Raw genomic sequence first — 10,290 nt, forward strand, 5'->3', positions numbered from 1 at the left:
CCAAACCGGTTTCGGCAGCCTGGTCTTATTCTTATGTAGTCTCGTAGCTTTATGCTGATGATTGAGACATTTTTGTCTTTTTGTAACTCTGACTTCCCTGACAGGCCCCATAATCACTTTCTCACCACATATCTTCACTTGAATACCTAATAGGCCTCTCAAATGTGTGTCCCAACAGGACTCTCAGCTTCCTCCCCCTGCTCTGCCGCCTCCTGTCCTGCCCTAAACCAGTTTAGTCCCCATTTCCAGTAAACAGCCAGAAACCTGGGAACCAACCTTTATGCCTCCCTTTTCGCCAGCACTTTTATTTTTGAGCTCCAAATGTTCATACTCCTCTCATTTAAATTCTCTTTCTCTAGAACTCAGCAGTAGCCTGTAGGTCTCCCTGTTATCACCCTTGCCCTGTTTCAATCCAAATCCTCTACAGCGGCGGCAGAATGGTCTTTCTGAAATGCAAATATCATGTCACTTCAGTGAACCTTCCAGAGGCTTCCCGTTCCACGGCCAGTATGGCTTGCAAGGTCTTCCTGGCCTGGCCTCCGTTTCCCTCTTTGCCCTCAGCCCTTACCACTCTCTTCGTGACTTCTTCTTTTTCTCTTCCTTAAACAAGCCACGCTCAGAGCAGCCACAGAGCTTCTGCCTTTATTTTCCTCTTTGGAGTGGCTGGCCCCTGCTTGTCATTTTAGTCTCTCCGCTAAAAGGGTTGCCTTTTATGGCCTTTCTGACCTCCTCATCTAAAATAGTCCCTTCACTGTCCTATTATTCGTTTATTTTCTCTGTGATACTTAACACTCGGAAACTGAGTTGTTTGCATGTTTGTTGTTGATCTCCCCAGCGAGGGTGTTGCGTTCCACAGCAGCCGAGACTGTCTTATTTGCTGCCTAATCCTTGCACTTAGAACGGTACATAGTAGGCGCCCAGTAAATGTTGAGTGAGTCAATGGAGCTGGGGTGCTATGAACTGTAGGCCATGAGTGCTCAACTGGTGGACCCTGAGCCCCCCCGTCATCACCATGTGAAACTTATTTTTGCTAAGAGTGAGCTGAGGATTTAAGAGCATTTTGCTGCGCAGCTTGTGCAATGCATTAGAGTTGGGGAAACGGTGCTGCAAGTTGGTGATAAGAGGTGTGGGGTAACTGGGAGCTGACATCAGAGAAAGAGCTATGTTTACAGCAACATGCGAGACCTTTGCCTTGTGATTATAGCAGAGAAGGGTCAGAGAGGAAACAGCTTGTCGTAGAAAGTCACCAAGTAAATCATGGGAAGACTATGGACGCGCTTCTAAAGAGTCAGAGACATTCCATCGGAGAGCGTGCTGCAGTGTCATTTCTGATTTATTCCACATCGTTTGGACTTTTTAATGGCTTCCATTATGGCTCTACAAATTCTAGTATTCAGAAGTTAAATTTCAGATGTTTTAAACATTGTAAGAATAGTGATAATTCCAGTATCTCAAATCTGTATGGGTCTCTTTCTACCGTGTTATGTTTTTTGCTGGTTCTTAAATGGGGCCTCATTTCTATACTTATTGGTAATTTTTGGCTGAGAGCTGCTCATTTCCCTTGGACAGTTATTTGGGGAGGATTCTTTGAGTCTGAGGGTGAAAGTGTGTTTCTCTAGAGAGGACTGTTTGTTCTCAGGTGGCTAGGGCTGCTATATACCAAAGCCTTTTTAAACTAAACTTGCAGCTTGAAATTTTTTTTGAACCTCCTCAGAATATACATTTGAGCAGCAGTTTCCTGGGGGTGGAATGGTTTATATTTGGTCTGCCCTTACCCTGAAGGTGTGACCATCCTGGGTCCTACCCTTATGAAGAAAGGGTTTCCTGTTAACGGGCCTGCGGCATTTTCAGGGAGCCAGCCGATCTTTCTTCGGGTGCCATTACGCTTCCCCTCTTGTATTTTTATGGTTGTATGTATACTTCTCTTGCAGATATTCCTATTGAAATTGCTTCTGTTTGCTTTATTTTCTGCAGGCTTGGTTATTTAGGATTAGAATCATATCCGTAAGCTGAGACATCTGAACATGCAGAGCTTACTGTTGTTTGTCATTGTAATAAACACACGTTGGTTTTGTTGGTCACCCTCAACTTTGAGAAAGGTATTCTATATTAATCAACTCAAGAATGACCTGTGTAACATGGCATACCACATAACCTGCACACAGGTGCCGGGAGGAGGGGTGGGTGGGGACTGAAATCAGTATTGCCACCAGCTCACTATGGAGACGGCTGCGTTAGCCAGAAACGTGGACCCTTTTTGTCATTTGCCTGCACAGAGGGAGCTCATTTTAAGATGTGCATAGGGGTGCCCTCTGTACTAGCAGCCACCCTGCTTTGCTCTGCATCCAGAATTTCTCGCGTCAGATTCCTAAACGTTGGTATCCTTAAGGAAGCCTTCAGGTGGTGTTTAGGTTGGATAAAAGGAAAAAAATCGTGGTTTATAAAGTCCCCTTACAAATTTGAATCTGCTCTAGAAATTGCATGATTATGTTGTCTTTTCTGCTACATGCATGCTTCTATAATGCAAATTAGTTTACACAAGATTGGTAAATAGGGACTGATGACATATGATGTGGAAATTGGTCCAGGCACAATTTTCCTTGAACATGTCACTGAACAGGAAACGGCAGCTGGATACACTAGGACAGTACACAGCATGGCCAAAGGCAGCAGACCAGGTCCAACAACAGGTCTGTGCCTTGCTCACTCATCTTGGTTCATCCTCTTGACTCAGGGGGCCAGGTGCTTGGTCTTGGAAGTACTAATTTCATGGTCTCTCCAATCTTTGTGTGTTTTGTCCTAGTCTGTATAACTTGGGAGCTCAGTCATTTCTTACAATCATTCCTTTTCATTGAGTGATCTTCACAATGTATGTTTAAAGATAAAGTTCATTTTGCATTTATTAGGAATTACATAATTTTAAAGCCTGAAATATGTATTTTTAATATTTTTTAAGTGTTGTTCCATAGGTTTTGAGTGTCTGCTTGAAATCTGGTTTTAGTATGTATTCAGAACTTAGTTTACATATAATATTATAAATAGAAACATTTGTATACACAGTTTATTTTGCATAACTATATGGAATTCCCCAACTCACCCCAAAACACACAGTCATTGTCATTGCTTTGTTTCCAGGGGTAACCAGGTATAAATGTGATAGAAGCCTTGCTGACTGAGACATCCATACTCCTAAAAAATTTGAAGACATTGATCTACTGGTAAACAAGCAGAAATTTAATTTCTTTATGGGCCTCTTGAATTTCTTCAGTAACCCTCCTGCTACCTGACCATGCTGCCCACCCCACCGCCCCCTTCACACTCTCAGGTGTCTGGTTTGCTCATATATCTTTCACAAGTTGATCCAGACTTCTTAAGTTTCCATGCTCCCAAATTACCTGTCTCACTGCGCTACTAATCGGCTTTATCTTCTTGAAAATTTGCTCTAGCTTCCTTCTATGCCCAGAAACCTGAGAAAAAAACCTTCTTTTCAATTGACCTCTCTCTCATAGAACCCAACTTGGAATATGTTTCCCCATAGAAACTAGCCAACTTACAAATGAACATTTGGAACACAACCTATTCATAAATTAGATTCTGCTTGCACATAGGTGAAAAGTTCAAATGCTTTGGCATGGAAAGAATTGTCCAGAAACAATTATGATAAACCCATAAAGCACTTTTTTTTTTTTTTGCATCTGAGCCAAAGTAGGAGGGCAGGAGCAACGTTAAGAGATATTTTAATAATAATAATAATAATAATAATAATAATAATAAAGCTGAGAAAAAGCTAGTGTATACCTTTGTCTTACTTTTCTTTTTTATCTTGCAGTTTTGACATCAGATATTCATAAATTTAAAACATGACAATGAAGATTTGACCCAGTAGTTAGCTCATAGTGAATATTTTTATTCTGTGTTATATGAAACTTCTTTCTTATTTTTATTTAGATGAACTAGAAACATTCATGGTTTCAGTGAAATTTAAATTCTAAGTACAGAGGAGAGATGTGTATATGTATATATTTATATATGTGTGTGTGTGCATAGTAAATTTCCTGTATGAAAAACTTGAAAAATAGTGACAAATACATGAAAAAATCACCATAATCATTTTATTCAGGAACAATATGTATTAATATTTTGGTGTGTATCTTGCCAATATCTTTTTTAAAAGTCTTTCTGAGATTATACTATCTATAATTTCCCCATCTCTGTATATTTCCTCATATCCTGTACTCTTCATAATGATATATTTTTAAATACTGTGCAGTAGTCTAGGGAAGTTTTAATAACCTCTGAGCCTATATGGTTCCAGGTTTTTGCAACTGTAAATAATGCTGCTAGCAACATTTCCCTGTATGAAAAAATTTTTTTATTTGGGGAAGCACTTGGCTCTTGGTACATGTTGCCGGGTGGATTGCTAATCCAGAATGAGCAGTTGGTTATACAGTCTTACCACTTCCCATTTGACTTGACCTATGGATAATTCAGATGAAACTGTTCAGAAGATGTAATGTGACATCCACCGGAGTCCCAGGCTGAGTGCCCTCACCCTCTGGAGTTCTGTTGTGGACTTGGAGCTTGATTCTGCCTGCTGTCCACTCCGCTCTGCATTATCTGCTGTAAACATGCCAGTCACCTGTGCTGACTTTACAGACAGTCTGCAGCCTGGCAGGGCCAGGTAGAAAAGTTGTAGCCAGGTAGGGGAGGAAGTCACTGTGACGACCTGGCTGCTTTCTGTTTGGATAACTGGTATTTAAAACGGAGAAAGCCATGTGATTTTATTTTCAGCAGAAGTGAGTGAGTATATTGCGTATTTTCATAATAAAATAAAAATCCCCCCTGTTTTAATATTTAACTTACCTATGTATTAAAAATTAACATTTTTCTTTTGCTGAAGAAAAGCCCCCGAGAACATTGAAGACACGTGAAAGGACAGAGGCAGATCTTATGAAGCAAAGCCATCCAGACGCAGTTGTATCACCCGTGTGAATGTCTTTTACTGTGACAGTGGGAGCTACAGTTGCCAATTTTCAGGAGACCTAAATTACTATTTCAGATGGATGCAGGCTTTAAATTGGCCCCTGGATAGCACATTTCTTTTAAAATTGAACCTTAATTGATTTTGATTTTTTAAAGCTTGAATTAAGTAGAAAATTAAGGGCTTTTTATAATTAAAGATGGTAATATATATTTAACTTGGATGATTACCTAATAGAGAATTATTTATACCCTATTATTATTTTTAAATATTTAGTGTTTGCCACAAAAAGCAGAAAATATTCTGTCTTGTTGTTGAATTCTCTTTAATTCATATTTTATAAGTCACAGACCATTCTGAACAGGTTTGGGGAAGTTAGTGAAAACATAGCCAGTATGATTTGTTAGTATTAACAAAATATATGCAGTTTTTTTTATTCATTTCTAAATTGGAATTTTTAGAATTATGAATATAAATATTTATGCTCTTTCTGTTTTGAAGAAAGTACCTTATTTCCTTATGTGAAAAATTTATGCAAGAGTTCAAAAAAGCTCCAGGAATAGAGTAATATTTTGAATGGAATTAATTGTTTTTCACTTAACCAGAGTGGCCAAATACTATTTCAGCACAGATTTAGTCCCATTTCTGGACTTCCAAAACAAGAGACTATTTACGAATTCATTTCAGTTTGGGTATTTATAAGAAGAAAAGACTGTTCTGATGGCTGTGGAGTAGTCCTAAACACTGCGGTAAACCGTCTTGACTTACTTATATCTGTTGGATACACCAGCTGAAGGCAGTCCCTTTTATCCTGTGTTTCCATAAGCAACAAAAACCCAAATACAGATCTTTTATAATAAACAAATTGGAAATAATATAAATATCCGTTAGTGTGATATTTGGACTAAATAACATTCAGTGTATTTGTATACTGAAGTCCTTTGTGGCCATGAAACATGTTTAGGCAGTTGACGTTCTGTGGAGAAGTGACTGTGATATGTAGCTGTGTGTTTTAAAAATAGTACATGTCTCTCTGAGGATTATAGATGATTTTTTACTTTCTATTTATATCCTTTTACAGTTTTTTAAAATATTGAGCATGCATTATACTTCTATAACTAGGAAATCAAGGCATGTTCTTATGTATGACGGTTGGGAAGAAATCTTGCACATGTTGAATTGATGAGGCAGAAAACACTTGTAAATTTCTGCTTGAAACTAGTTATAGTTGCTAGATAAAAGGGATTATTTTTCTTTGGGTAGCCATCCAGGAAATCCTTTGATTTAAAAACATTATTGATTATATTGGAGGTGGTGATTAAATAAAAAATGATTACAAAAGCTTTTTGTAGGCTTACTTTTTGCAGGCTTGGGAAAAATACAAAGATAAACTGCAGTGATTACCAGTGATTTACCTGTAGGTATCCAAGTTCTTATTGAGCATATGCCCTCCATACATGAATTTTTATTTAAATATATCATGCATGTACTATGTGTAGATGAATTTGTATCATTTAAAAAATCCTTGCTGAACACTTGGGGATAAAGCACTTTGAAAGACTGGTCCTAGTCCTGGTCGGTTTGGCTCAGTGGATAGAGCATCAGCTTGGGGGCCAGCGGGTCCTGGGTTTGATTCCAGTCAAGGGCATGCACCTTTGTTGTTGGTTGGGGCTTGTGCTGGAGGCAACCAGTCAATGTGTTTCACATCGATGTTTTTCTCTGTCTTTCCCCCTCTCTTCCACTCTCCCTGAAAATCAATGGAAAAATATCCTCAGGTGAGGATTAACAACAACAACAACAACAACAAAGAAAGCCTGGTCCTACATTCGGTTATTTTGCTATTTGGCTTTATATTTCAAAATAGCTAAAAAAAAAAAAAAATAGTTACCTCACAAAGATATATTGATCTGAATGACTAAAAGTACATTATTGACTAAATTTATGAACTAGCAGTTCCCATTTCAAAACGTCTACCAGTTATACAAAAGTATTGATTAAAATTTCTGGTAAATGTCTGTTCCCTGATATTGTTAAGTTCTCAGAAAATGTGTTACACAGTAATTTTAAATAGATTAGAAAGTTATTTCTAAGTTCTCTGTAACTACAAAAGGACAATAGCTTTCTCCACAATATGAGCTTCTTTCCAAAAAGCAAGTTATTTTCTTGCACTTCTTAAAACCTCATCTTACCTTGAAGGGCCTGAGTAAGTAAGCTTATTAAAATAAAAAAAATCTGCCAGGTAACATATTACTAGCAGCCACTTGTGATCACAGGTCAGGAAATTTAGAACAAATAGTATGTATATAAAAGGAAAATGTTTTAATCATCCTTAAGGCAATTATCCTATGTATTCTGCCATGACATAACTAACGCCTCTGTATGGTGCAAAATACTTTTGTGGTCACTTCCCACCTCACTAATGAAAGGTTTTGTTTTTTATACCACATTGATTACATTCTACTATAAATAAACTGAACGCATGACAGAGGGGTCATTTAACTTGTGAGCCCAAATAAGGGTGCTGGTGTTGACATAAGTTACACTTCTTACCTCTTAAGGTAAAAATAACTGTAAATGGACATTCTGATAGTTTCCTCTTGCTCCCAGCAGACTGTCTTACTTTCTCTTCCCTCTTACCCCTTAGGAGATTCTGTAAGTATTTGTGGATGAAGGAGTGACTCTAGACTGGCACCTCTTTCATTTCTTAGGTTCCATCTCAGAAATCATAAAATATTAGATCCAGATAGTATTTGTGTCCTCCCCCCACCCCCAATGCCTTTATTTTACAGATGAGAAAACAGACACAGAGAAATAAAGAGATGGCACTCAGAGGTAGAGTCAGGACTAGAATTCCGGTTTCCTCTCAGCACCAGGCACCTCCTCTGCAGGTCATCTCTGGACAGTGTAGGTGCCCAGCAGAGCCCAGATGCAGACTATGGGGGTCTGTGGATGACCAGCTTCCTAAAGACTGATTTTCTCCTCAAATCTCTCTGCTCTGGTCTTTTTCTTCAAGAATATGGCCTTGAAGAATCACCTTTATTTTTCTTTTTCCTTCCTTTTTGTCATAGACATGTGCTTTCTCTACATACAGGGGTGGGCAAAAGTAGGTTTACAGTTGTTCATGTGAGAAAAACACTCCATAATCAATCAATCAATAATAATAATACAAGAACAGACTTTCGTGTTCTCACAGCTGTAAACCTACTTTTGCCCTCCCCTGCATTATTGAAATTTGAAGGGTGCTTACTCTTGGAGTCTCGTGCCCTGATGAATCAAGAATTGGTGTAGATTACTTTTGGACTCTTTTTAGTGATGAAGATGAAATCTGTATAATGGGTCTTTTTTCCAATAGCCTTGGAGACTTTTAACAATGAAAACCTTAGTAAAAATAACATAGGTAAAATGGAACAAAACCAAAAGTGGTATACATATTAAGTTGTAAAGGAAAGGGGAATATATATTTACCAAAAATTTTGCACAGTTCTAGTTAAAGACACTACAGTATTTGAACTTGAGACTTAGGTCTGAATTTCACAGAAACCATGACAAAGCTGTGATGTCACGGTTACCAGTGAGACGACACAAACTCGGTTCTTGTCTTCTTGAGGGAAAGATTGCAGTCAAGAGACAAAGTGCAGCAAAGCAAGCATTTACTGGCTGCAGCAAAACACACTCAGGAGAGTGAAATGAGGAAGGGCATAAAGATGCACAGGAGGGCCTAGGCTGGGCTGCCTTGGCTCACTGGGAAGTCAGAGAAAAGGGGGCCTTAGAGACAGGCTCAGGGGGTGAGCCCCGGATGAGCCGCTGCTGCCCATTGCTCCCCTAGTTGCAAGTTTTCTGGGGTCCCTTCTCTGGAGAGAGAAGAAGGGGGAAGGGAATGGCAGGGGCATGCTTCCCTGGGAGAGAGTGAGAGCTGGGACCTTTGCCTTGGGGGTACTTACCTCTCTCTCACAAGTGGAAACCTTAGGGGAGGTCTAGGGGAGGGCCTCAGTAGAATATTCATCAACTTTGCAAGTGTGCCCCTTTCAGGGTATGGTCTCCACTGATTGGTGGGTGCCAGGCCAGGGGGTCCTGAGGCAGCCACACATCACTTGTCTGGTTTGCTAACTTTCTGGGCCTGGAGCTGAAATATCACTGAGGCCTAGATGCTATACTTAGGAAGGAAAAGGGCAATGGGTCTAACTGAGCGATATGCTAGGCCAGTGATGGCGAACCTATGACACGCGTGTCAGAGGTGACACGCAAACTCATTTTTTTTGGTTGATTTTTCTTTGTTAAATGGCATTTAAATATATAAAATAAATATCAAAAATATAAGTCTTTGTTTTACTATGGTTGCAAATATCAAAAAATTTCTATATGTGACACGGCACCAGAGTTAAGTTAGGGTTTTTCAAAACGCTGACACACCGAGCTCAAAAGGTTCGCCATCGCTGTGCTAGGCAGTTAAATGATTTCCAAAGAGGGGGAACACTATGATCTTAACTTAATGTGACCTGATGCTGCGTTGAAGATTTATGAGAGGCAGTAAGCATAGTGCCCAAGAGTTCAGACTTAGGAGCCAGATGACTGGGTTCAAATCCTGGCCTCACCACTTAATAGCTGTGTGATATTGGGATTGTTAACTAACCTCTCTGTGCTGAATTTCTTCATTTGTACAGTGGGTTAGTTTGAGCACCTGGCTCATAGAGTTACCCCCTCACCTCCCCCCCATAGGGTAGTTTTGATGATTAAATGTGTTAATACACATAAAACATCCAGGAGAGTATCTGGCCCTGTTGACTGCTATTATATTATTGTTATGATTCTAATGCTGCTGTTGATGTAATGCTAATAAGGTCAAGATGGGTGCAAGTTTATAGAAACAATTACAATAAAATATTTTCTTGAGGTCAGCAATTACAAGACATTTTTTTTTTCTTTTTGCAGGGCTCAGCTGTTTGAAAAGAGTAATAAATACATTCTGGCTTTATTCAGTGATGTACTTGGAGTAATCTGTCTTTTTTTTTTTTTTTTTTTGACATGAGAGTATCGCTAAAGAAAAGCTTGAGCAGTCGAAGAGACTGCAGAATAATGTACCGGCACCCAACTGCTTGTTTGGTGGCTCTTGTTTGGCTCCACGTTTTCCAATGCTCTATGCATAGTTTGCATTTCCAAATTGAAGATATCTGTGCTTTTAGTGCTGTTCATAGAGAGATGCAAGGAGTAGTGACCTTGCAGAGCAGTTTGTTAGTATTTTTAGATGTGGGGCCTCCACGAACGGAAGGCGCAGTGTGTGATACAATCATGGGAAAGGGGCAGCCTGGGCG

At 39.3% G+C, this 10,290-nt stretch overlaps 1 protein-coding gene and 1 long non-coding RNA gene across 4 annotated transcripts in view; both read left to right on the top strand.

Moving 5' to 3' along the window:
- The window catches only part of PIP4K2A (phosphatidylinositol-5-phosphate 4-kinase, type II, alpha), a 164,789-nt gene that overhangs the window by 10,194 nt on the left and 144,305 nt on the right, over nucleotides 1-10,290 (top strand). The window contains exon 1 of one of the 2 annotated variants that reach the window (XM_015561748.1): nucleotides 3,136-3,218. The exons of the other annotated variant lie outside the window; for it this stretch is intronic. The gene's annotated coding sequence lies outside the window, so the exon portion shown is untranslated. Of the gene's footprint in view, nucleotides 1-3,135; nucleotides 3,219-10,290 lie in introns of those variants that run through there. 2 annotated transcript variants of the gene reach the window in all.
- On the top strand, nucleotides 4,112-6,563 carry LOC107182575. Of its 2 annotated transcripts, none has more exons than XR_001513291.1 (3): nucleotides 4,112-4,800; nucleotides 4,901-5,730; nucleotides 6,349-6,563. It is a non-coding gene; the product is annotated as an uncharacterized LOC107182575 (long non-coding RNA). The 2 variants fall into 2 exon arrangements; XR_001513292.1 differs by having other exon boundaries at nucleotides 4,112-4,796.

Source organism: Myotis davidii, unplaced genomic scaffold (genome assembly GCF_000327345.1).
Source record: "Myotis davidii unplaced genomic scaffold, ASM32734v1 scaffold1176, whole genome shotgun sequence".
Taxonomy (NCBI): Eukaryota; Metazoa; Chordata; class Mammalia; order Chiroptera; family Vespertilionidae; genus Myotis; species Myotis davidii.